A 27859-nucleotide genomic window follows, 5' to 3' on the forward strand; every position below is an offset into this window, starting at 1 on the left:
TCCTATATATGGACGTACTTTGAGAAGAGTGAAAGCCCCATGCATGACTAAGTGTATTGTGATAAAGGAGACTCACGGGGCTGTGGACTTGGAATTAGAAGATCTGAGGGCAAATTCTAGCCCCACCACTTAGCAGCCCTGTGACCTTCATGAAATCACTCAATCCTGTCTTGGACTCTCAGTTGCCTTTGCTGTCAAACGGGGACCCCATCTGACAGTTATGCTGCCAATATCCCAGAGATATTTTAAGGAGGGAGCAAGATAATGGATGTGCAAGTGCATTATAGACTATAGAACGCAATAGTGAGGTTAAGCATTAGTGTGATTATTACTGTTGTTAATGTCCTCACTCCAACTACTGCAGAGGGGAGGGGTGAGGAAGTTTGAATGCAGGAGCTCCTGGCCCCTCTCCCTGTGGCCTACTTCTCTGGGGACAAACCAGGGCTGTTAAGAGCAGGGGCTCCCACCTTGGACTCCCTGCCCCTCACCCTCCTCTCCACAGCCCTCAGCCAAGCCAGCAGCAGTGGTCAAGTCCACCTTCATCTGGAGGTGCTTTCCCAGTGAAACATGGGCCAGGGATACATTTTCCCAGGTCCCGCAGACACTGCTAAGCCAGTACAGATGTTCAATGAGAAGACCATTCACAAAACCCTTGCATCAGCTCATCCGTGCTTCCCAGTTACTCATAGCTGCATGATTTCTGAGCCCTGTCCACCTGGATATTTCCCTGAGATGACTTTTCCAGGTGTGAGCTCACTCAAGCCCAGCCAGCCGGGCAGGTGTGGAGTTCCTACCCAGTGCTGGTAAGAAGAGTGGGAGGAGGCCTGGCTTCCCACCCTCACCCTCCACCAGGAGAGAGCATCACAGAACTTCAGGGGCAAAGACAGGCAAAGGTGATCAAGGCCAAAGGACTCCAGCTCCAGCTGCTAGGTATCAAAATTACGTGCAAGAGCTTTCAAAAATTCAGATTAGGCCAGGCACGGTGACTCATGTCTGTAACCCAGCACTCTGAGAGGCCGAGGTGGACGGATCACTTGAGGTCAGGAGTTCATGACCAGCTAAACCCAGATGGTGAAACCCTGTCTCTACTAAAAATACAAAAATTAGTTAGGCATGGTGGCGCACGCCTGTAATTCCAGCTACTCAGGAGGCTGAGGCAGGAGAATCGCTTGAACCCAGAGGTGGAGGTTGCAGTGAGCCGAGACTGCGCCACTGCACTCCAACCTGGGCGAAAGAGTAAGACTCTGTCTCAAAAACAAAAACAAAAACAAACAAACAAACAAAAAACACAATCAGATTAGAGAGCCCACACCCTCTACGTCAGAACGTGAAATGGTGAGGCCAATAAGATTTATTTTTCAAATCTTCCCAAGGCTTCTAGTGCCCAGCAGACTAGTTTGCAAACCAGCCTTCTAAAGCAATCTTCTTTCTATTATTAAGAAGGAGCCCATGACACAGAGGTGTTAAGTTCAAGGTCTCTTGGGTCAGCTTTTGGATCCACTGTTGCAAAGGGACAGGTTCTTAGGGGGCTGGCATTTTCTTGGAGTGAAGCAGGAGCTGCTGCAGGGGCTGAGAAAGCGGGAAGGAGCTTTTTGCTGCATTCCAGAGCAAATCTGGCTGTGAACAAACGAGAAAGAGCTTTAGTGTAAGCCGGGCTGAATGGATAATTAAACAGATAGCAAAATGGAATGCAGTTGCACACACCTCCCGGGAGCTGGCTGGGGGGAGATAATATGCTTTCCTGTCGTCAGAAGGCACAGGAGGAAAAACAACTGGGCCTGGCCATTGGCCATTTAACAATATTGCTTTTGTAAACAAGTTGAAAAATCCAATAACTGTAAAACTTATGGCATGTCCTTAAAAGCCTGTTGCTGTTTTCCCTATAAACGGAGGAGCGTTTCCGACTGAAGGTGTTCTAATTAAACAGTTCGCATCCCCAGGGGCTGCGAGGTCATCCTAGGGAAGGAGGGTCTGATCCCTCCTCGTGGCCTCAGGACCACAGGTGGGGGTGGCCAGCTCGGGTTGCAGCCAGGCAGCGTTTTGTTTGCTTTGTTAGTCACTGTGCTGGATTGTAGCTGAACAACTCTCTTCCTTCCTGTTGTCTACAAGGACTCCAAAGAGCAATCCAGCACAAACTCAAAGCAACAAACTCTTACCATAGAAGCAGGGCAGTAAGTGCCCACCAAAGAGGCAGCCCTTCAGGCTGGGAAGAGAGAGAAGTCTGGATCCGTTCATCAGGAAACACTTTGGTGATGCAAGTAACAGAAAGGTAGAAAGTCTGGTTCTAGGCCTAGAGGAGCTCACAGTCCTGATGGGAAGAGAATGCACTCACACATGCACACTCACGCACACTCTCACACATACACCTTCACACATGCACTCACACACGCTCATACATGCAGACTCGAGCGCATGTTCACATATGTTCTCACACACATGCACAGGCTCACATGCTCTCACACACACTCATGCACATGCTCGCATGTGGTCACACTCACACTTATGCACAGGTTCACGCACACTCTCCCACATGCACACTCATGCACACGCTCACACGATCGCACTCATGCACATGCTTCAAACTCATGGCTGTGTTCACATGCTCACACACACATGCACACTCATGCAGACATTCACACATGCTTACACACATGCATATGCTCACACATGCTCACACACACAAACTCACACATTCGCACACACACAATGCTCTCACACACATATGCTCACACATGTTCACACACAAACTCACACATGCACACTCATGCACACATTCACACATGCTCACACACATGTACTTACACTCATACACATGGTCACACACACATGCACACTCATGTACATGGTCACACACATGCTCACATACACACACACAGGGTCACACATGCTCCCACTCACACACACTCATGTTCACTCACACACTCATGCTCACTCTCACACACACACTCACACACTCATTCATACACACACACATCCTAAAAAGGGAATCAAGGGGAAGGAGCCCAGCACTGGTAAGTGGAACAGATAGGTGGTGGTGGGCAGGGGGCAGGGCTCCGGAGCTGGGGGGTCTTTGTAAAGGAATGACAGAAACTCAGGGCTGGGTGGGATTCCAAAGGCCACTTGGTGCCAAAGTCAGCTCTCACTTTCTTCCTCCCCTTTTCTTATCTACGTGGATCACGGCCACACTTCACAGGTAATGGGCACAGTCCTCTGCAAGACTGTCCTCACTCCAGACATCAGCTGCAAGCTCACAGGTTCCGCAGGCCACCCACGCTCTAACCAGTTGGCTACAAATTTAGGAGTTCCCATGATTACCCTCAGGTTTGATCATTAGCTAGAAAGACTCACAGGACTCAGAAAGGCACTATATTTAAGATTATAATTTTTTAAATTGTAGTAACATACACACAGCACAAAATTTACCATCTTAGCCATTTTTAGGTGTCCAGTTCAGCAGTGCCAAGCACACTTGCATTGTTGTGCAACCAATCTTCAGAAGGCTTGTCACCTTCCAAAACCGAAACTCTGTACCCATCAAACAACCATTCCTCCTCATCCCTCCTTCCAGTTCCTGGCAACCACCCTGGAACAAGCAGTTTCAGTGTCTATAAATTTGACCCTCTCGGTGCCTCATATAAGTGGAATCCTACAGCATTTGTCTTTTTGGCCATTATAGTGTTATTATAGCAGAAGGTTACAAATCAGAGCCAACCAGAGAGAGAGACATGTACGCAAGGTATGAGTGGATTTCAAATGCAAAGCACCCACCACACACTGAGGGACACATCACCCTCTCAGCTTTGAATGTGACCAACTGAGAAGACTGCCGACCAGGGCAGCTCACCCAAGCTTCAGTGTCCAGAGTTTTTACTGGAGTTTCACATAGCCGTAAGTGATGGAATCACTGCCCATATGATGGAATTCAATCTCCAGCACACCTCCCCTCCCCAGAGGTCAGGCTGATATGCTATGACTCAAAGCCCCAGCTCTCTAATGCCATGACTGCTTTTCCTGACATAGCCCATCCTTATCCTGAATTATCTCATTAGTGTAAATGATGGAGGGGTCCACCGTGAGTCATCTCATCAGCAGAAGCTACCAAGTGTGGTCTAAGAGGTTCACAGTGAATAGAAACAATAGGGCCCTATAACCCTCATGGGGGATCAGGGATGTTTTTCTAACAGCCCATCAGCCCTACTGCCTTGGTTGAAGGGTGACCCCCAAATATATTCCCACATCCAGGAATGTGTGAATGTGAGTTTATTTGGAATAAAAGGTCTTTTCAGATGTAATTGAGAATCATGCATGCACTCACACATGCTCACGCTCACACACATGCACAGGCTCACATGCTCACACACACACTTATGAACAGGCTCACCCACTCTCACACATGCTCATACTCGCACACGCACAGGCTCACATGCTCACACCATGGGAAGACAGAGACAGGAGTGATGCTGCCACAAGCCAAGATGCCCAGGGCCACCAGAAGCTGGGGGAGTGAAGGAAGGATTCTCCTCTAGAGCCTTCAGAGGGATCCCAGCCCTGCCAGCCTTGATTTGGGGCTTCCAGCCTCCAGAACCATGAGAGAATCCATTTCTGTGCTTTAAGCCACCCAGTTTGTGGCGATTTGTTACAGCAGCCACAGGAAATGAACACAGAGAGCCTAAATGATACCCCACACATGCCATGGCCTCCCCTCAAGACAGACCAAAAGAGGGACTAAAGGGACACTGAGGCAGGCACCCAGGCAGAAGGGACGTGAGAAGCTGGGGCAGATGGTGGCAACGCAGCCCACAGGCTTCTCCATCTTCTCCTTGGCAAGAGAAGCCCCCGGCCTCTGTTGCAGACTCTCCTCTGCACAGCCACCCACTGTGGGAAGGGCTCCGTTCTGGTTAGTGAAAGCTATTCATGGTAAACCTGCCTCCTTTGCCAGTGATGAGTTAAGGGATGGGCATATGTCCTGGTCAGTGAAATGTGAGAGGAAAGATTTCCTGGCTTTTACAAAGGGGTGTTGGGGAGGAGACAGTTCCTTCTTCTCTCCTAGACCTGTCAGGGCGGATGGAGCCACAGCAGCCACCTTGTGACCATGAGGGCAGAAAACTGGCTCACTGAGGAGGGCCGAGGGAAAAAACAGGAAATAACTTGACTCCCTGATGATGTTGTCTGGCCCCTGATTCACCAGTCCCGCCCCCCGGACTTCTTGTAGTGGAGATAATTAATTCCTTCTTTTTGGGCCCTGGACTTCTTGTAATGGTGATAATTAATTCCTTCTTTGGGGGCCTTTTGGGTGAGACTTTTCTGCTACTTGTGGCCAAAGCACCTTTACTCAATGGTTTTCAAACATTTTCAACCAAATCTCATTGTGCAAATATTTTACATTGGAATCCAGGTCCATACAGATAACTGAAACAAATAATTCACAAAACAGTATGTACAACACATTCGGATATTTTCTATCTATTTTTCTTTTCCTTTTTTTAATTACTGGTCACAACCTAGCATTTATTGATTGATTTCATGATCCACAAGTAGTCATGACACACAACTTGAAAAGCACAATCTGGAAAAAAAACCAGAAATATTTGCCAGTGAGAGAGAGAAGTAAGTTGCCCCAGTGCAGGCAAAATCATACAGATCCTGCCCCAGACACTGAGATGGTGTTTTCAGGCACTGGTTGGGCACAAAGAAAGACAGAAGTGGAGAGGGACACAGGGGGTGAGTCAGAGAAACAGGGAGACGGAGATGGAGGAAGAGCCCTGCTTAGCCGGAGTTGCACACCCACAGATGCTGACACGGTCCCCTGAGAAGGGCAGAGTGGAAGGCAGGCAGAATCAAGTGGAAAACACAGAAGCCCAGGGTTGGGAAGGAAGAGACAACGAGATACAGGAAATTAAAAGCGAAATGCAGAGACAGAAGAGCAAGCAGGCTGGAAAGTGGAGATTCTAAGGCCAAGACCCAAAGGAGACACACCCCATTCTAAACCAGAGCATGAGGGGCCAGTGCATGGGCCAGAGTCTTAGTGACCAGAGTCCAGCTGCAGGACTGGGCTCAGCCACTGATGAGCCTGTGGCCTTGGTCAAGTCACTTCACCTTTCACCTCTGATTCCTTCTCTGGGAAACCCAGCTAGCAGTCCCTCCTTCGCACGAGTGTGGAGAAAGTCAGGCTGCAATGCGAGCCCCAGGACTTAACAGCCTGTAAAGGATGGATGGATGTCCGTCAGGAAGGGCGGTCCACACAGACCCCTGCCCTTGGCCGGACAGAGAGTCTTTCGCTGCCACCCACCCACGGCGTCCCCAGTGTCCCTCTCCCGACAGTCCCCTCCCCCACTTCTCTGCCCAAAGGAGGGAAACCCATTTCCCTGGGAACAGCTGTGTTTCCTCAACAAACAAATGTTCCCTTAAAACGTTTCTGAGGAAGAGCGGATGGTAATGAGCGAACATCTGGCCGAGCGGCACACTTTCATTTTTGGCAGCTCCGGAGCCCGCCAAGTGACTATTCCCTAATGTTCACCACATCCCAGCCCCTGCTATTCCCAATCAGGCTTGTACCACTACGCCTCAATTAAGAGCAGATGTGGGGCTGAGCGAACGAGGAGGAAAAAACACCCTTCCCCAGCCATCCCTCTGCGCTGCTCAAAATCCAGGGAAGTGGTCTGAGAACTCACAGCGACTCCAGCTTCTGTCTTTCTAATTCATCCATCCATCCATCCATCCATCTGTCCATCTGTCTGTCCGTCCATCCATCCATCCAGCTTCCCCTGCCGTGGCCTTTGGAGATACAGATCTGAACGTAAGATCCTTGCCCCCTGTCTCCTAGATAGACATTCTTCTTCCCTATAATACAGGCATTGGCACACAGGCTCTATGAAGGGCCAGATAAAAAAAATATCTGGCTTTGCAGGCTACATGGTCTTTGTCACAACTCTTCAACTCCACTGTTGCAGTGTGAAAGCAGCCATGGACAATATATAAATGAATGGGCATAGCTGTGCTCCAATAAAGCCTTATTTACCAAAATGGTGGCAGGCCAGATTTAGCCCATGGATCATCATCTGCTGACCCCTGCTATATGACAATATCCGAAGTTGAGGTAGTCACATCTTGGGGTATCTGCTTTAACTGTCCCTCACCCACTGCACTTCATAAGCCCTACTATCTCCTCCCCACCCCACTCTGGTGGACTCAGTTGATTGACCCACACTGGGAAGACACAGGTGGTGATACCCAATCCAAGCTGGGCTACTCAGAGTCTTTCCCCAGGCCTTAGGAATTGGACCAAGTGGGTCAGTTGGGTCTGCAGCTGATTTACACTGGGAACCGAGGGGCCACCATCTTCTTCCTGCCTCCTAGACAGAGATGCAGAGAAAAGTGGGCTGTAGACAGTGCAAAACTGCTTTGGTCTGAATATTTGCCTGTCCCCTAAATTCATGTGTTGAAACCCTCACCCGCAAAGTGATGGTATTAGGAGGTGGGGCCTGTGGCTAGATCATGAGGGTGGAGCCTTCATAAATTGGATTAGTGCCCTTATAAAAGAGACCCCAGAGAGACCCTTGCCCCTTTCATCATGTGAGGACACGGTGAGAAGGCACCATCTCTGAACCAGAAAGCAGGCCATCACCAGATACTGAATCTGCCAGCAGCTTGGTCTTGGACTTCCCAGCCTCCAGAACCATGAGGAATAGATCTCTGTTGCTTATAAGCCCCCCAGTTTATGGTATTTTGTTATAGCAGCCCTATGGTTCTAAGACAGGAATGAAATAACCCATGTGGAAAGAGGCTGCCTGGCATCCTAATGCTCTTTCAGACTGTCCCATCCTGTCCTGAGCCCTGCCTACGTTCTGGCCCTGTGTTCCCCAAAGCCCTCTGGATCCTTCTTGAAGAGTCTACTTTTCTGTTTATACTGGCTAAATTGGTGCTTCCTTCAATTAACCAAGCAAGGCATTCTGAACCACTTTCTGCCTCTGCACTCCATTCATACAATTAATTGGCTTTTGTGCCAGGACTTGCCCCGCAGTAGATACCTATGCAACTAAGATATGTCCTTGCCCTCCAGCAGCAGATAGGTAACAAAATAGGGAAGATGGACATCTGTGTTCCTCACTCTTGCACAACCCACAGTGTACTGGTAAGGAGTGCATAAACCGCCAAGGAGGAAGGGGTATGGATTAGGAGGTGAAGGAAATCTGAGAGTCTTGGCAGAGGAGGGACCATCTGTAGGCCTTGGAGAGTGAGTTGACTTTGGGCAGAAAAATAAAGGGGAGGAGGTGGTGCTTGAGTATAGAGCAACATTTTCCAAATTAGGTTCATAGAACACTAATCCCAGGAGGGGTTTTGTGGTATCCATCTTCCCCTTCTTTCTTACCCATAGACTTCTGATTCCATCCAACTGATAATGTGCTCCTTAGAAATACTCGCATTCCCAGGCTCCTTTGCAGCTAGAGTGATCATGTGATACTTTTGGCTAATGAGATGTAAGCAGAAGTCAGCTGGAGGATGATTCCAGGATATAAAGGTTCAAACTCACCTTTGCACCTTGCCTTCTCCTTCTTCCTGCCTGGAATGTAGCTGTGGTGCCTGAAAGGGCTGAGACCATTTTGCAACCATCAGGATGAAAGCTACATGTTAAGGAGGGCAGAGCAGGAAACTGGAAGGAGTCTGGTTTCCCAGTGCCATGTCTGAGCCACCACATCAGCCCTGGACTGCTTATTTCTGTACAGGTTCCTAGCCACTACTGAGGGAGGTGATTCTTTTCTTTGCAACTCAACAAAATCATTTCTAACAAATGCAATGTTTAATGATAAAAGAGTTCTAAGGACCAAATCAGTTTGTGTATATGAATTTCCACTGTCAGAGAGTCACAAAATAGGTTATTACAGGTTCTGAGAAACCTTAACGTGAAGATCACTGTCTAACCCAATGTTTCCCAAAATATTTGTTCACCAACACCTCCACTGCCAGGATGCCAATGGGCATCCCATGGAACACACTTCAGGAAACAAGCTATAGAGGAAGGAGTATGGGCTTCTGAGTCAAGAAAAATCTGGGTTGTAATGCTGCGTGGCTTCAGGCATCTCACGTAACCTCTCTGAGCCTGAGGTTCCTACTACATAAAACGAGGGAGGGACATTACAGTTTACAAGTAATCCAGGTAAAGGACTCGGCACCGTCTGTGTCTCCCAGTCAGTCATCAACGATTCTCATTAGCTGCTAGGATCATGTTTTGGAAGGAACATAGCATCAGAGACAGAAGTCCCTGGTTTGAGTGATGGTTTGCCGCTTTCTTTCTCTGTGACCTTGGGCCAGTGGTTGCACTTCTCCGAACCTCCGTGTTCTGAATGGCAGAGGAGGAATTATAATGTCTACTTGGGCAAGAGGAGATACGTGGAAAAGCCTGGCCCAGGGAGGACATTCCCCCAGTGCAGGAGCCCAGAGCTCTGCCACCAGACCCTGCCTCCAGTCCCTGCAGGCCAGCCCTCTGCCCCAAAAAGGCTACAACATTTGGCTTCTGCATTTTCATTTGTAAGGCGTCTGCCTCGCCTCCCTGCCCACTTGTCTATCTTCCCTCAGGGATCGCTACTGAACCCTTCTGGGAGCTCCCCAGTGCAGAGCCTCCACTTCAGCCAGCTGTCTCCTCATCAGTCTGCAGCGCCCAGTGCAGCGCCCAGTGCAGCCTCCCAGCCTCGGCTCAGGCCAGGGTCCCCTCCAGCCCTCCCAGGCAGCCACATCACGAGGCTCAAACAAAAGCACAGGTGCGTGGCCTGAAGACCCAGACTGCATCTTCACGCTGTGTGTGAGGCCTTGGGGAAATGGCTTCCCCTCTGAGCCTCAGTTTTCTCCTCTATAAAAGGAAGCGGTTGCAACACATGGAATTGAAAATGAAGATGATGAGACTGCCTTCACAGAGTTGTGAGGAAGATTAAATGAAGAGAAAAGCATATCTGCACGTGCATTGATGACAACATGCAATATTCATTGGTTACTATTATTTACATTTTATTTTCTCAGCCTTACTTTTGAGGCCTTTCGTTCTTCTTAGTTCCCCTCCCCCCTCTTCAGAGCGAGCTTGACTTTTTATTTGACATGTACTGAGTGTTAACTGTGTGCTGGGTACCCTGTTTGTATCATCTTATTTCATCTGCCCCCACATTCTCTGAGGTAAATCCTCTTTTTATTCCTATGCTCCAGTTAAGGAAACAAGCTTGGAGAGGCTAAGTCATTGGCTTGGGTCAGATGGCATATATATAGCAGATCTGAGGCTTGAATCCAGGTATTCTGGTGTTAAGGCTTATGCTTCTCACTACAGCACTATCGTGCTTCCCTCCCGGCTGTCAAAACCTGTCTATCAATCCTGACCCCAGGTGAATGAGGCCAATATTAACTTGCTCATCTGTCTCAGGAACAGATCTCATGCCTTATTAGTCATTGACATGTTAGTGTGAACTGAAACCTACTTTCTGAAGTTCTTTTCTGGCTCATCTCAGGCAGAGGTCCCTGCTGCCTCCTTTGTACCCCCAAAGCTTATGTAATTCCCCAGCATAGCCTTGCCACATTGCATTGCAATGGTACCTGTCTGTCCCTCTGAACTGAATTTGTGGATTGGTCAAGGATTATATGTATTCATCTCAGTGTCCCCAGTGACCAACACAGCACCTGCCACTAAGCAGACACCCAATTAAATCTGATGAATGAACAAATGAAGCGAGTTAATCATACCTCCTAATGAAAGCCATATGCATAAATGAATCTTGAGGCAGTTTTCATTTTAGTGAAATGACAGTGATAGGTACTTAGAGTCGGGGCTGGTCCTACCAGGAAGGGGCTATAAATTAGGGAGCCCCCAAAGTTCCCTTCTATTCCCAGAAACGCTCCCTCACCTCATTGCTGCTCACTGTTCGAGCTTTCCTTTCACTGTGGGCAGATTTTCCTTCCCCTGGGAAGCCCTCTCCCTTCCTTTAAACTTCTGTTCAAGTCCCACCTCCTTCCAGAAGTCCTCCACCCAAATCCTGATCCATCCCCCTTGTCTCTGAACTCCTGGGTTCGATTGCAGCTCATTTTGCAGCCAGACACTAACAGAAACCAACCATGTATTAAACAGGGAACACATCGAAAGGCTCTTAAGCAGTGCTCAGGGCTGATGCGAAGGTGGGAGACTCAAGCATAGGAAATGAACAGGGGTGAGGGAAGCCAGGCGTTCCGTCCCCAGCTGGATCCACACTGCAGGGATTACCTGGTGAGGTGGCCACCACTGGCCTTGGGCCTTGCTGCGAGGATGAGCACAGAACTGCCTTACTTCTTCTCATCACTCACTTACAATCCACCTCCAGCTTGGAAGAAGCAAAGGGGCAAGCTTAGATCAGATGCCCGCATCCTCGGCACAGCAAAGTGGGGCTCTGTTCCGTCCCGGGCCACACACCAGGGTGTGTTGCACAAATACAGCAAGGGCTCGGGACCACGGGAGTCCACCCCTCTGGCTACCCAGCCTTCATGCCCATCCCTCTCCTGTTCTTATGACTTGCCAAGGCGTGAGTAATGACCACATGCAAGAGGTTTTTAGGAAGCAAACTCAGCAAGGCTTGCAGATGAATTGGATATGGGATGAGGGGAAGTACTAAAGCCGCCTCCTGGGTTTCTGGCCTGCAGAGCTAAGGGGATGGAGATGTCATCACAGAGGTGGGACCACTCAAAGGGGACTTAGTGTTGGAAACAGGTCAATAGCTCACTCTCCATACACCCGCTCCAAAGCTCCCAGACTCACCTCTTCACCCAGAGCAGTTTATCCTGACTCTGCTCCATGCTGTCCTTTGGCCACACCACTTTACCAGGCCAGTATTTCCCATTTATGTTCCCTCTTCCTCAGCAAGCTCTCTCTAACCTCAGCCATTAGTGCTTTTTCTTTCTTGAGCAATATATAGCCTATAATCCCAGCACTTTGGGAGGCCAAGACAGGTGGATCACTTGAGTCCAGGAGTTCAAGACCAGCATGGGCAACCTGGCGAAACTCCATCTCTACAATAACAACAACAAAAAATTAGCCAGGCATGGTGGCATGAGCCTGTAGTTCCAGCTACTTGGTGAGGCTGAAGTAGGAGGATCGCTTGAGCCTGGGAGGTCAAGGCTGCAGTGAGCCAAGATCGCATCACTGCATTCCAGCCTGGGTGACAGAGCGAGACCACATCCCAAACAAACAAGTAAACGAAAAACAATACATGTAGGCCGGGCACAGTGGCTCACATCTGTAATTCCAGAGCTTTGGAAGGCTGAGGTAGGAGGATTGCTTGAAGTCAGGGGTTGGAGGCTGCAGTGAGTTACAATCATGCCACTGCACTCCAGCCTGGGCAACAGAGTGATACTCTGTCTAAAAACAAAAAAAAAAAAAAAAAAGGCCAGGCACGGTGGCTCAAGCCTGTAATCCCAGCACTTTGGGAGGCCCAGGCGGGTGGATCATGAGGTCAAGAGTTCGAGAGCAGCCTGGACAGCATGGTGAAACCCTGTCTCTACTGAAAATACAAAAATTAGCCGGGAGTGGAGGTGCACGCCTGTAATCCCAGCTACTCAGGAGGCTGAGGGAGGAGAATCGCTTGAACCCAGGAGGTGGAGGTTGCAGTAAGCTGAGATTGTGCCACTGCACTCCAGCCTGGGCGAAAGAGGAAGACTCTGTCTCCGGGCGGGGGGGGGAAGAAAATCCAACATTATACTTTATTGCATGCCTACCATGCACCTGGCACTGTGCTGGGGGCTGAACTCACTTCCCACCCATCCTGCCTATGGGCTGGGGAGGCAGGGGCAAGCTTGCTCATCACAGGCAGAAACTCAGGTCCAAAGCTTAGAAAGAAACTCACCCAAAGGTTCACAGCCACCCACATCAGGGGCTGGACTCAGACGAGCATCTTTGTCCCTTGTCCCAGCACAGCCCACCCCATTTGGGGCTGCCTCTCTACAGCCGCTGGGAAGAGAAGCTTTTTCTAATTGGCTAATTCTGTGGGGAAAGTTGAGGGGGTGTTTGGGGGCAGGTAGGGATTGGCGTGAGAAGGGGTGATGGAGTCTGCCTTCATTCCGGGATCCCCAGGCCAGGCTTCCTTCTGGTGGTGCTTCCCTGCAGGAAGAGAAAGCATGGGGCCATTGCACAGAGCCCTCTCTGAAAGCAACTGCCCAGGCTACCAGAGCCTGCTCTAGAGGCAGGCGCCTGAACCCCCAGCAGGGCCAGCTCCACCGGGCAGGGAAAGGGCCCTGCTCTCCCTCTCTCATCCCCACATCTTAATGCCAGAGCAGGGGCCATAGGGAGAAAAGAGGGACTCTGTAACCTGTACAGCACTGAGGGCCCCTTAGGCTGGTCAGAGAGGAGAGGGGAGGATGGGGAGAGGAAATCAGAGAGGGATGGAAACGGCTCCCCACCTCCCTGTCCTGTCTCCCTCCCTCCATCTTCTTTCCCTTTAAAATGTAGGAGCCCAGGGCCCACGGCGAGGCCGCAGTGCTGAGCCACACTACCTGGCTCCAGGCTGGGCAGGGGACCCTGGTCTGTGTCCATGTCCAGTGGGTGTCAGGGGCAGGGGCCGCTGCCAAGCCGTCTTCCCAACTGCAGCATCCCCCAGAGCTCCCAGCTGCCCTGAGAGGCCTGATGGTTCCCTCAGGACACTGAGGAGCCTGCAGACGCAGCTGCTACCTTGATACGAAGCTCTTCCAGCCCACAGCGTCACCACGCGTTCTCTGTAAGTTATGTTTTAACATAAGACCTTCTATTTGGACTCAGTGACGTGCATTGAGCACAAAGCAGCTGCCAGGCTCCCTGAACACACGCATTTGTGGAGTCTCCCAAGGAGGCCAGGACTGGCGAAGGATCTTCTCTTACCAAGGAGGACTCGGCACCCGGAGCGGCAAGGCCAGGCCCTAGGGGCACTGCGCTGGGCCAGGGTGTCACTTGGCGCCTTTGCTGTCCCCTGAGGTTCAGAACTGCTTTTCCCAGAACCCCCTTCTCTGTAGGGTTCAAGTTGGCAAGATTTGCAAGGTGGAAGTGAAGTGCAGGGCTTGGGGCCAGGCCAGGGACAGGCACAGAGGTGTCCCGGGGCCCTGGCTTGTCCCTGCCTAGGCACTAAAGAGCTCCTGTTTCTGACTGCTGACCCTGCCGCCCATCAGCGACCCCCAGGCCACCACCAGGTGCCTCTACAGGGTCACAGTCTTCCAGGCCTCCTCACGAGCTCTCCCTCCACAGCTCCAAAGGCCAGGGCCTGAAACCCAAAGAGGCCCAGCGAATGAGCACCCTACGACTGTGCAGGCAGGTTGTACGGCGTAGTGGCCACAACACAGACAGACAAATCCCAGCCCCATCGCTTACCTGCCTGTAAGAGCTCAGCAGGGTCATGGCCCCCCATGGAGCCTCAGTTTCCCCATCTGAAAAATGAGGGTAATTGTCTCTGTCTACAGAGTGGATGTGAGGGTTTGAGATCATGTCCTAAAGCACCTGGCCATGGAAGGCGCCCCACTCAGTGGCACACTTCACAATGACCTCCTGTCAAAGAAACACTCATATTACCTGTTTTCTAGAACATATGCCCTTCGCGCATGAATGTACATTTAAAAAATAATAACGAAAAAAATGAAACTTGAACTCCAAGTCTCTGCTGCACCCCTAGCCCAGCTCCCTGAGAGCCTGGTCACTCTCAGAGGAACTCACTGAGTTCCTGCAGCTGGTCTGAAACCTTCTTCACACTTGGGTCTAAGAAACATCCCAGTCCTTCAGTTTTCTAAATCTGGCTCATCTGTATCCCCATGCCTCCCATATCCCCTTTACAAGAGCCAATTAATTTCTTTCTTCTTCTTCTTTTTTTTTTTTTTTTGGAGACGAGTCTCTCTCTGTGGCCCAGGCTGGAGTGGCACGATCTTGGCTCAGTGCAACCTCCGCCTCCCAGGTTCAAGAGATTCTCCTGCCTCAGCCCCCTCAGTAGCTGGGATTACAGGCACCCACCACCATACCCAGCTAATTTTTGTATTTTCAGTAGAGACGGGGTTTCACCATATTGGCCAGGCTGATCTCGAACTCCTGACCTCAAGTGATCTGCCTGCCTCAGCCTCCCAAAGTGCTAGGATTACAGGTGTGAGCCACCACGCCTGGCCCACAAGGGCCAATTTCTAGAGCATTTCTGCAGCATCCTATATCTCCACCCCTTCTTCAATCCTACAAGAAGCTGTGCATGGACTTGGTGTCCCAGGACATGGGGTAGGGCCGGGCCCACAGCCCAGGCTGTGACATTGACATTGATGCTGCCCCTTCCTCTGCAAATGTCTGCTGCAGGACCTGTTCTTTGTCCTCTGGCCCCTGCTTCATGGAGCCAGCTACTGAGATGTTCCACTCTGCTGGCTGTGTACAGAGCCACCAAAGACCCCTGTCCAGTCCCCTGATCCCCACCGCCAGCCCAACAAGGCCCTGCCTGCACTGGGGAGCAGGCACAGGACCCCATCTCAGGAACTCACAGCCTCCTCATCTCCTCTCTCAGCAGAACATCCAGAGCTACCATCTTCTTCCAGGTACCTTGTCACCCTCTCCCTGATCTTAAATGCACCCTATCCTCCCAGGCCTGCCCCCACCCCAGGAAAACCAGATCCATCCCAGGATGACCAAATCTGGTGGCAGCACCCAAAATACACAAACACTGTCACCCTTGCTCACCCCTCACCCACCTCTGCCCCACCCTAGCACTCAAAGGCTTGGATTCCCCTTTCCAGAAAGAGGGACTGAGATGCTGCTTTCATTTTCCTCCATCACAAAACTAAACTATGATCTTAAATATCCTTTTCAACAATTCACTTTGTAACCTACACACTCAGGCCCCTGGGGCCCAGCTGCCTGCCCAGGATGCTGGAATTCCAGAGAAAGAGCTGCTGCTCTGCTAGCTGGCCACCAAATGCCCAGCCCCCAAAGGTGGATATAACTCCCCTCGCAGACGGGACTCACTCTGTGATTTGTCAATGGCGGCACTAACATGAGTTTGCATTCATTGCTCTGACAAGGGTCATGTCCAGAGCGGAATGGGTGGGAATAAACCATTGAAAAATCCATTAGGAAGTGAGTCCACAGGTGGCAGGGTGACTGTGTGATTTATCATTCACCCGGGATATCATCTATACTTGGTAGGGTGACCAGATGATGTATTTTCCAAACAGAGACACTTGTGAGCGAGAACGAGGGGTCAGTAGTAATTACGCCGGGCAGCAGATGTAAATCAGGCTTTCCCCAGGCGGCTTGGACATGTGGTCACCCATTAACTGGAAACTGGGGCCCATTTTTTTTTCTCTCATTAGCTCCCATGAAAGTCTGGGCAAGTTTCATGGTTTCCAATGTAGAAATGAAGAAACTGAAGTTACGAGCAAGGAGGTGATGTGCCCAAGGCTGGGCAGAGGTTAGGAGCCCTCCCGCCGGGCTCCGTCCTCTAAAGCCCTTGTGGCTGGCCCAGGCCCTCATCACACTGGCTCACAGCTTACTTCATGTCCAGAGAACCTACCAGGGCAGTTCTCAGCGGCAGGGCCAGAAAGGGATTCTGGAACTCTGGAGGTTGAAGACACAGGTATCTTTATGATCAGGTGAGGAGAAACCCTGGCCAGAGACAAGGGGTTGGATGAGATGACCTCTGAGGACATCTACACCTGTAGAGGAGGAACCCAGTGTCAGACCCCACTTGGGGCAGCGTGCTGCATTGTGCCTTAATAAGCACAAGAGGGCGCCCTCGCACCAACAAAGAAACATGTCTCGACACGTTCTCCCAAAGCTAAAGCAAAGGCCCGTTCACTTTTTGTTACCTGTTAAGTTTTAATTATTTTTCTTTTTGAAACAATGTCATACATGCAGAAAAGTTGCACGTATAGTACAAGTAATTCTCCCCCTGTCCCCCAACCATTAAGAGTAACTTGCTGAAATCACTCCCCAGGTTCACCAAATTCTTTTCTTTTCTTTTCTTTTCTTTTTTTTTTTTTTTTAGATGGAGTCTTGCTTTGTCGCCTAGGCTGGAGTGCACGATCCCTGCTCACTGCAACCTCCGCCTCCTAGGTTCGAGTAATTCTCCTGCCTCAGCCTCCCAAGTAGCTGGGATTACAGGTGCACACCACCACGCCTGGCTAATTTTTGTATTTTTAGTAGAGATGATGTTTTGGTCTCGAACTCCTGACCCCAAAGTGCTGGGATTACAGGCGTGAGCCACCACGCCTGGCCACCAAATACTTTAGTGCCTGTTTCCTGTAAACAAAGTCATCTTCTAACTAACCTTGCTGTAGGCATCAAAATCAGCAAAGAAACAGTGAAGCATCACTGCCACGTAATCTCCAGCCGCTGCACTGTTTTGCCATTTTCCCCATGATGTTCTTTGTAGCAAAGAATGCAGGTCAGAATCATGCTTCTTGTAGTTGTCAAGTCCCCAGTCGGCTTCCGTTTACAACAGCTCCTTGGCATTTCCTTGGCGTTCCCACCACCGCACTATTATGGGATGTCCCTCAGTTTGGGGTTGTCTGATGTTTCTCATGACTAGATTCGGGTCCTGCATCTCTGGCGGGAATTCCGCAGGGTGGTTCTGTGATGCTGTCTCCTTGCTGCAGCCCACAGGCGGGGCAGGGTTTCCATCTGTTCCATTCCTGTTGATGTCCATTCTGATCACTCGATGAGGGTGGCATCTGCCAGACTTCTCCCTGCGACTTATTCTTTTGCTCTTTGTAATTGGTATGTATTTTTGTGGGAGGCCCTTTGATGCCATGTAACTGTCCTGTTCAATTTACTCCTTTATTTGTTCATGTGAATATGGACTCATTGTTTCTTATTTTACTCAATGGATTATAACCTGTTACCGACATTACATATTTTGGTGCTACCAATGGGAGCCCCTTTGGGGTGGTGTCTGTGCCCTTTTGACATGTCCCCATCATTCTGTGAGTGCTTCCTTGCTTTCTGGCCCCACAAGATGCTCCACATTCATCTTGCACTTTCTCTGCCCCAGTTCTGAATCAGCCATTTCTCCAGGGAGTCCCGGTCTACAAGGCATTTCAGAGATCTTCAAGGGAAGCTCAGACCTAGACGCCGAAGTATCCAGAGAGGCGCCTGTGGGACCTCTGCACTTGCTGCCCAGGGCTGCCTCAGGGCTCTGCTCCTTGTATTCTGGTGCAGTGCCCCTTGGCTGTCCCGGCAATGACTCACCCAGGCCCAGTGGCAGCTCGTGCTGCAGCTCTGAAAGGCACAGTAATCCTTGGAAGCAACCACATCATGCTGACTCTGCAGAGATATGGAGTGCATGAGCTGTGGGGCCACAGTGGCCTCCATCTAGATTTCAGAAGATGTCATGTGATAACCTGAGGGCCTAGATAGAAACCTGCCACAGGGGCAGAGCTGCCACAGCCGCCACAGAAAGTCCCACTGGTGCAATGCCTCCTGGAGCCATGAGGGTGGAACCACTCCTGAGACCCCAGAATGATGGAGCTACCAGTGTGCACCACATTCCCAGGAAGGATGCAGGCATGAGACTCCAATCCATAGAGCCGCATTGTAGGCTGAGCCCAGCAAAGCGTAGGAGTGGAGCTGCCCAACCCTACTCCAGTATGCTCAGAAGGTGGGATACGGAGTCCAAGATTATTTTCCACTTTAAGATTTAACATGAGCCCTGTTGGGTTGTGGGCTTATTTGGGACCAGATACCTCTCTTTTCTTGCCTATTTCTCCCATTTGGAATGGAAATGTGTATCCTATGTCTGTCCTACAGTCGTATTTTCAAAGCACATAACTTGTCTAATCTCATAGGCTCACAGCTGGAGAGGAACTTGTTTCAGGATTCATCACGTCTTGAGTATTACCCATATCTGATTTAGATGAGACTTTGGACTTTTGGGGCCATTGTGATGGAATGAATTTTGTATGTGAGGACATGAATTTTGGAGGCCAGGAGCAGAATTATATGGTTAATCCCCAATGCAACGGCGTTAAGATGTGAGATCCTTAAGAGGTTATGAGGCCATGAGGGCTCCGTTGTCGTGAATGGAGTAGTGTTATCATGGGATTGGGTTTATTATCATAGGAGCGGCATCCTCATCAAAATGAGCTCAGCCCCCTTCCTTCTCTTTCTTGAGTGCTCTCTCACCCATGTGCTGCCTCCCACCATATTATATCAAGGCAAGAAACCCCTTACCAGATGCACACCCTTGATTTCAGATCTCCCAGCTTCCAGAACCATGAGTCAAATAAATTTTCATTCATTATGAATTACCCAGTCTCAGGTATTCTGTTAAAGCAACAAAACATGGACTCAGACACTGGACCACCCCAGACCGCCCCCCTCCAAGAGCACACCCACTTTGTGCTGCTCCACCTAATGGACCATTGAAAGGAAGAGAGAAAGTGAAAAGGAAGAGTTATTTTTATAATTTGTTTATAGGATCCCGTTCTTGTTTCATGATTATAATCTCATCTGTTAAGTGTATCTTAAAGGCATCTTCTTACATATTTTAAGTTTGACCTACGGGTTTCTCTGTTCATAGTAAACTGCAGCCTAATTGGATGTGTAAACAGTCTATAACCTACTCTTGTGCCAATCACCAAGTTTTGGTCAATTAAAGATGGCCAACTGTTCAAACCATGTTTATATAAGGCAAATGCCAAGCTGTAACCAATCCAACTGTTTCTGTATCTCATTTCGTTTGTATATCACTTTCCTTTTTCTGTCCATAAATCTTCTTCGACCAAAAGACGATGCTGGAGTCTCTCTAAACCTATTCTGGTTCCAGGGCTGCCTGATTCATGAATTGTTCCTTGCTCAGTTGACCTCTGTTAAGTTTAATTTGTTGAAGATTTTTCTCATAGCACATCTCATATATTTCTGGAGTAATGACAAGTTTTCTTTGTTTATTTTGCAATTTCTTCCCTTGCAGAGTCTTACTCCTCCAAATTGCTTTTTTGTTTGTTTGGTAGATACACAGCAATCTTTCGTGTTAGAGGCTCTCTTCAGCTGCCTGTGAATCTCTGGCTGTGGGCTCATGTGTGATGATGAGGAACGAGTCAGCTAGCTAGAAGTGGGTTGTCAACTGCAGGTGCCCCTGTAAGGAGATCTGCCAGGTCACTTAGTTGGGGAGCTCCTAATGTCAGCATCCCCGACTTTTTGAGGTGCTCAGATTCTTCAGGAAGGACTATTCCAGTCTCCTGACTGAAAGGAGAAGCCTGGCTGCCAGGGCTTGGGTAGAGATTAGGGGTGGAGGGCTAGGACGGAGGTGATGTCAGCACCAACACGATACACTCACTTAATTCTCCAGCAGGTGATATGGGACCTCTGCCCTCAACTTTTGCTGGTACCCATCTGTCAAGAGATCCTCCTATATTACCCCTTAAAGAAAATAACCTCCAATCTTTGCGGGGAGTGAGAGAGCTAGCTGTAGACATCAATTTATTTAGAGGTAGAGAGAGAATCTGAGGTCTGTCTTTTTCTTAAACAGACTTTCAGTCAGTTCCCTTATTTAGCCCCTCTTCATTTCCACTTCCAGAGGCATCTGGAGCCTCCAGTTTCTGGACCTTCTAAAAATTCTGAATGTAAGCCTGGTTGACTCTTGCTTTTCCCACTACTGGGTAAGTATTCAATTTTCTTGGGTTTCATATACAGTGGCCCATCTGCTTTCCATCTTCCAATATTTTGTTGCTGTTGTTTCTTCTGCTTCCCAATCTTTACAGATATATAGATATATTTTAAGCCACTATTTACTGTTTTTCTAGTGAGTTCTGAGAGGCAGCAAAAGTAGATGTCATTGTCCAATCATCTACTTTTCTAGTCCTAAGGACAGACTGACTCTTGTAAAAATTTTTTTCCTTTTATTTTTACTTGACACATAATAACTGTACATATCTATGGGATACAGAATATTTCAATACATATATTCAATGTGTAATGATCAAATCAGAGTAATTAGCATATGTATCACTTTAAACATTTAGTCTTTGTGTTGTGAACATTCAAAATCCTCTCTTCTAGTTTTTTGAAAATATACATTAAATTATTGTTAACTGTATTCACCCTACAGTGCTACAGAACCCTAGAAGGTATTCCTCTCTAGTAGTTGTAACTTCATATCCATTAACCAACCTCTCCTCTACTGTTCCCAGCCTCTGGTAACCACAATTCTACTCTTGACTTCTACCAGCTCATTTTTAAACTCCCACATGTGAATGAGAAGTTGCAGTATTTATTTTTCCATGCATGACTTATTTCACATAATGTAATGTCCTCCAGGTTAATCCATGCTGCTGCAACGGACAGGATTCCATTCTTTTGTAGTTCAATATATTCCATTGTGTGTACTACATTTATCCATGTATCTGTCTATGGACATTTAGGTTGATCCCGTATCTTTGCTATGGCGAAAAGTGCTTCAATCCAATAAACATGAGGGTGCAGATATCTCTTCAATATACTGATTTATTTTCCTTTGGATAAATGCCCACTAGTGAGATTGCTGGATCATATGGTAGTTCTATTTGTAGGTTTTTGAGGAAGCTCCATACTGTTCTCCATTGTGGCTTTACTAATTTACATTCCCACCAACAGTGTCTAAGAGTTCCCTTTTCTCCACATCCTTGCCCGTATTATTATTTTTTGTCTTTTTTTAGCATGATAGTCAGTCTAACTTGGTGAAGTAATATCTCATCGTGGTTTTGATTTACATTTCCCGGAGGATTAGTGATGCTGAGCATATTTTCATATACTTCTTGGCCATTCGCCTATCTTCTTTTGAGAAATATCTATGCAGGTTCTCTGATCATTTTAAAATCAGATTGTTTTTTGCCGTTGTGTTGTTTGAGTGTCTTGTGTATTTGGTATATGAGTCCCTTATTGGATGAATAGTTTTCAAATGTTTTCTCCCATTCTACAGGTTGTCTCTTCACTGTGGATTATTTCGTTTGCTCTACAGAAGCTTTTTTGTTTGATATAGTCCCTCTTGTCAATTTTTGGTTTTGTTGCCTGTGCTTTTGAAATCTTACTCATACAATCTCTGCCTGGACCAATGTCCTAAAGCATTTCTTTCATGTTTTATTATTCTAGTAGTTTTGTGGTTGCGGGTCTTACATCTAAGTCTTTAATCCATTTTGATTTGATTTTTGTGTATGGTGAGGTAAGGGCCTAGTTTCCTTCTCTTGCATATGGCTATCCAGTTTTCCCAGCACCATTTCTTGAAGAGGGTGTTCTTTCCCCAGTGTGTGTTCTTGGTGACTTTCAGACTGACTTTTTGATTGCCATTTGTGTTCATCCCAGCTGCTCAGCTGGACTGTGAGGCTTTGGCTAAATAGAGAAACTTGGTACCTCTTTGTTGAACAGAGGTGTCCTTTCTACAAAGGATTTATCCAAGAAGGGTCCTCCCAGCTCAGTGCCACCTCCTCTAGGAAGGTTTCCTTGACCACCCTACCTGGAAACACTTTCTCATTTAATCATTCCTTTAACATACCACAAATTAAAGTGGCCCTAGCTAGGACATCCATCCCAAAGGCCTGCTGACCTCATCCTATCCCTGGAGACCCTAGAACCATCCCCAGGCTGCTCCTGAGCCCTGGGCAGCCTTCTTCAGGGTCAGGATGGTGCCAAAGAATGGGCTCAGCTTTGGGGCAACCATGACTGCATTAGGTCCCAGTGTGGCTACTCCCTTGTGTGCCCTTGGGCAGGCTTCCAACTGCCATGCCCACAAATATAAGATGGGAATAATTAATGCTGTTCTTCCCCTGCTCGTGTTTCTCAGCACCTGAGTGATTGCATGAGACTCATTTTGGCCAATGGCTTTTGAGCAAAAATGATGTATGTCATTTCCGGGCTGGCTCGTGTCATCACTGATGCAAGGCCCTCCAAGCCCTTTCTCTGCCATGGGGACCAGCCGTGTTTCTGATGGCAGCTGCTCTGCCAGTCTGGGTTGCAGAGTCAGAACAAAGAGGACATGGAACAGAAGTCCCTACCAGCCTTCAAAAGTCATAAGTGAGAGACAAACCTGGTAGAGGCCATGGAAATGAGAGGTTGCTGGAGGATAACTTAGCTTCCTTCACTGATACACCTCGTGGAGCTGTAAGGAGCGAGTGGTGGCCTATGTGAACCCGCACAGGGCTCTGCCTGGCACTATGTGGGTATTCAAGAAATGGGATCTTTTTGGTGGCTCCAGGAGACCTGAGAGGCAGAGACTATGTGACTCAGGCAGATGTTCCACATCCAGACACAAGAGTCAAAGGACACCTAGGGGGTCCAGAGGGGCCCCTCAGGGACAAATAAATACACACTTATTCTGCTCCCAACTCCAGGCTGGGCTCAACCAATGGGTACTGTGCAACTGCCTCTCCGAGGAAGAGAGACTCTCACTGAGTCGATTGATGGGCGGGGAAAGGCGTGTGACGGGAAGAGAGGGTATGTGACAGCACAGGGGAGATTATAGGGACTGCAAGCTTGCCCCATCCCCACAGCAGAAAGGCAGTGGCAGAGACCTGGCTGAGTGGCGGTCCCCTTTCTGGCTTTTCAACACCTGACTGGAGCTCTCAGACAGGGTGTCCCCACCACTCCCTCACCCAACAGACTGGGCACAGGCACCTGAAATTAGGCCCAGCGTCACCGTTAACTGGCAGTTTGACCCTAGGCCTCAATTTCCTCTTCTGTAAAATGAAGATCATACACACGCTTGCCCTGTGTACCTCACAGGAGCCCTGTGAGACTCAAATATGAAAATGGGTATGACAGACCTTTCAAAACATGGCAGTTCTTTGAGAATGCAAGTTGATTTCAGAGAGTTAAATCTCACACTTCCCACGGAGCTGAGCAGAGCAGATCATTTTATCCCCATTTCAGAGATAAGAAAACACAGGCACAGAGGTTAGGTGACTTGCTGAAGGTCCCACAGCCGGTGGGTAGCAGAGTTGGGGTCACGCTCTGGGTCCTGTGAGTCTGAATCTAGTCTCTGCTTCACCAAGTCATCTCCCTACAAAAACCCCCGTGGAAAGAAAATCCCTGTGGATCCGAGCCCACTGGAAAGGTCTTCCCCAGCCCTCAGGATCCACTGTTCTGGAAGCAGGTAAGGAGACACGACCCACAGGTATGGATAGGAGTCCTGCCTGTGGCTAACCTGATGCCGTGGTGTTCAGGGGACAGAGTGAAGCCCATGGTGGCCCGAAGGCTGGAGTCGAACAATATGGGGCAGAAGCAGCTCACTGGCTGCACCTTCTCACAGTGTCAGGCTCTTTCTGATCATGAAAGTGGCCTTGCCCTCAATTTCATGTGCCAAGGAGCTGGGTGACTCACGGAGCCCTCAATCCGCAGTTGTTAAAATATGTCAGGCCTCCATCTGCTCCCCAGTCTCAGCCCCCGGGCAGCCACCTGTGACTATACCTTCCTTAGTCAACAACCAAGTCAATATACTGGGGACATTTGGTGGGTAAAAGCTGTTGAGGATGTTGGGGGGCTGTGTGCTTTTTCTGGCACCAGGATCAAGGTGGCTAACACAGGCATGCATAACCCCTCCTACTTAGGCAGCCTTGCTAGTCTTCAAACATTTTTGTACACATGATCTCGTTGATCCCTGCAAGTATTTTATAAGCTGGGGAAGACAGAAATATTCACCCTGGGGCACAGAGAGGCTTACCCAGGCAGAGACAACAAACAGGTGGAGCTCAAGCCATTCCGCAATTCCTTTGCTAGTGGCAGACATCATTAATCAATCATGCCACTCCTTCCAGTTCATCTGGGATGAGGCCTCAGAACATCTCAATAGAACCCTTCAGGCAGCCACTACCAATCGATTAAGGACTGCCATCCTAGGTGTAGTAGACGTCAACTACCTAATCAGCTGGGTGACCTTGGGCAATTCTTACTGGTCTTCCCAATGGAAAAACAGGAAGATGGACTAGAAGTCCTGTGTTTCTGTGGGATGGCCTGTTGGTAAGTCCTGTCTCATCCTTCTTTGCTCCTTTCCACACAGTGGTAGCTCAGTATCTTGTTACCTCTTGCATGGGACCCCTTGGTGATCTCCTTTCTGGGCTCTAGTGCATTGTGGAAACTGTTGCCTGTTTACCCTTCCTAACATTGTCTGCTCAAGAACTTCCACAGGGAGGGGAACATCATGTACTGGGGCCTGTCAGGGGGTGGCGGGTAAGGGGAGGGAGAGCATTAGGACAAATACCAAATGCATGAGGGGCTTAAAACCTAGATGACGGGTTGATGGGTGCAGCAAACCACCATGGCACATGCATGCCTATGTAACAAACCTGCAAGTTCTGCACATGTATCCCAGAACTTAAAGTAAAACAAATAAATAAATAAAAGAACTTCCAAAGGCTCTCCATGCCCTTCCCAAGAGAGTCCCACTGCAGAGTGGCCATGCTCTGGCCTTTCTCTTCATCTCCAAACTCAATGCCAAGATTCCTCTTTACCCATCTCAGCTTTCAGCCAAAGGGCACATCCATTTGTTCCTGTATGTGGCCCACACTATCCCCATCCCACCCCTGGGCCTTTGCCCATGCTGTTCCCTGTGCCTGGGGGTGCCTGCTCTCACCACCATTCCTCGTATCTGCTTCTTAAAACCTTCTCCATCTTAAAGGTCATCTTAGTCAATGCTACCACCTGCTTGACAACTTCATGAATTCTCCATAACAGGGGGTGCCCACTCCTTCCTCTGAAATATTAGTGCTTTTTTTTTTCTCTTTCCACATGCCTGTTCCTGCCCCTCCCTCAACCTTCCGACTTACTCACCTAGGAAACTCCAGGTGACTCACAGCCAGCACGCTGGGCAAGAAACAGGAGACTTGCCTTCCTTTCCAATAGCAGTCATGATGGAGGCATTTCCCGAGACCTACTATGCACAAGATGCCAGGGTGATGGGGAGGAGCATCTGGCAGGGGCTCTTGGCAGCCACTGGAGTTCTTTCTTCCTAGGGAGGGATGCAGCCATCAGAGGGGTGGCGTTAGTTGTGAAGGGGGATGGGCTTTGCAATGTCTGCACTTCTAAGGGGTATGAAGAGAGGGAAGAGAAAGACTGAGGCCAATGAGGGAACATAGCTCCTTTCTTCTCTCTAGAAAGTCCATGTCTCCCTCCTCCCCAGGATCCCTCACTAACCATGCACTCTTACAGAGAACTTGCTGGAAACAGTGAGGACCCAGACTCTGCCTTAACCATAGTAACAAAAGTGACAGACACTCGCAGGCCTTAGTGCTCCTGCTCAGGCTGTTCCTACTATGGGGGCTGTACTTCCACTCCCTCTCCTCAACCCCCCTCTAGGTCCTCCTACCTCAGTGCCACCTCCTCCAGGAAGGCTTCCCTGACCACCCCACTTGGAAATGGCCTGTGCACGTGGACTTCCTTAACCCTTTCACTTAGCCTCTGGTAGAGTATTCAGCCAGTCCCACCTCCCTGTGGTCACTTATGTTCAAGTGACACTGCCATCACCTATAAGGTCTTTGAGGCTAAGGTCTGTTTCTGAGCCTCCCTGACTCCCCTGGGCTTAGATATGCTGACACATTGGGCAACCAGAAAGATCTGTCGTGGAAAATGAGCAATGAGAACCAGGTGTGAGGCAGAGGCTCTGGAGGATGTCTCACGGTGTCCTTTCTAGGAAGTTGTCTAACCCTTGCCCTGCCTTCCAGGGGAAAGGGCCTGGAAAAGCCAGCTGGGCCTCAGAGAGCAGGAGAAAAAGACTTTGGCATTCTCCGCTGCTCCTCCTGGCTGAATACCTTCATGCCGAATTCAAGGGAGTGATCATAAAAACCAAAGCCTCCTTGACTTATTTCTAGGGCCAAAGCCAGGTGTCTGGACTTCCCCTCATCCCTGCTCTCACACCTGCAACACCAATGGGCCTCAGGCTATTTCACCTGGAGTAGGGAGGACCCATGAAGATGCCAGCTAACTCAGAAGGGCTGTGTGGCAGCCCTGGGTTAAATCCTAGCTGACACCAACCAGCTGGCGACTGTGGGCAAGGGGCTTAGTCTTTCTGAGCCTCCATTTCCTTCTTTTATATTTTACTTTTATTTTTTGAGACAGGGCTTGGCTCTGTCACCCAGGCTGGAGTGCAGTGGCACAGTCACAGCTCATTGCAGCCTCAACCTGCTGGGCTCAAGCAATCCTCCCGCCTCAGCCTCCCAAGTAGCTGGGACTACAGGTGTGCACCACCACACCTGTCTAAATTTTGTATTTTTTGTAGATATGGGGTCTCACTATGTTGCCCAGGCTGGTCTCGAAATCCTGAGCTGAAACGATCCACCTACTTCAGCCTCCCAAAGTGCTGGGATTACAGGCATGAGCCACCGTGCCCGGCCCCATTTCCTTCCTTTCTTCCTTTATTTATTTATTTTATTTATTTTTATTTTATTTTATTTTATTTTATTTTATTTTATTTTATTTTATTTTTGAGACAGTCTCGCACTGTTACCCAGGCTGGAGTGAAGCAGCGCAATCTCTGCTCACTGCAACCTCCGCCCTCCCAAGTTCAAGTGATTTTCCTGCCTCAGCCTCCTGAGTAGCTGGGATTACAAGTGCCCGCCACCACACCTGACTAATTTTTTCTATTTTTAGTAGAGACGGAGTTTCACCATGTTGGCCAGGCTGGTCTTGAACTCCTGACCTCGTGATCCACCCGCTTCGGTCTCCCAAAGTGCTGGGATTACAGGCATGAGCCACCGCGCCTGGCCTCCTTCCTTTAAAATGGAGCTAATAATCACAACAAGACAACACCATAGGATTCCACCCATGTGAGGTTCCCAGAGTAGTAAATTCATAGAGACAGAAAGTAGAATAGTTGCTAGGCGCTGGCGGAGGAGAGGATGGGGAGTTGGTGTTTAGTGGGCCCCGAGTTTCAGTTTGCGCTGATGGAAAGTTCTGCAGATGGAGGGTGGTGAT

The 27859-nt window shown here is 49.0% G+C and overlaps 1 long non-coding RNA gene across 1 annotated transcript; it reads right to left on the reverse strand.

The window, feature by feature from the left end:
• Positions 1 to 1327: 1327 nt before the first annotated feature.
• On the reverse strand, positions 1328 to 25896 carry LOC114679259 (uncharacterized). Its single transcript, XR_003730968.2, has 3 exons — positions 25721 to 25896; positions 11762 to 12012; positions 1328 to 1617 (listed from the first exon to the last, which is right to left on the reverse strand). It is a non-coding gene; the product is annotated as an uncharacterized LOC114679259 (long non-coding RNA).
• Positions 25897 to 27859: the final 1963 nt, after the last annotated feature.

The sequence above is a fragment of the Macaca mulatta genome, chromosome 7, assembly GCF_049350105.2.
Source record: "Macaca mulatta isolate MMU2019108-1 chromosome 7, T2T-MMU8v2.0, whole genome shotgun sequence".
Classification (NCBI taxonomy): domain Eukaryota; kingdom Metazoa; phylum Chordata; class Mammalia; order Primates; family Cercopithecidae; genus Macaca; species Macaca mulatta.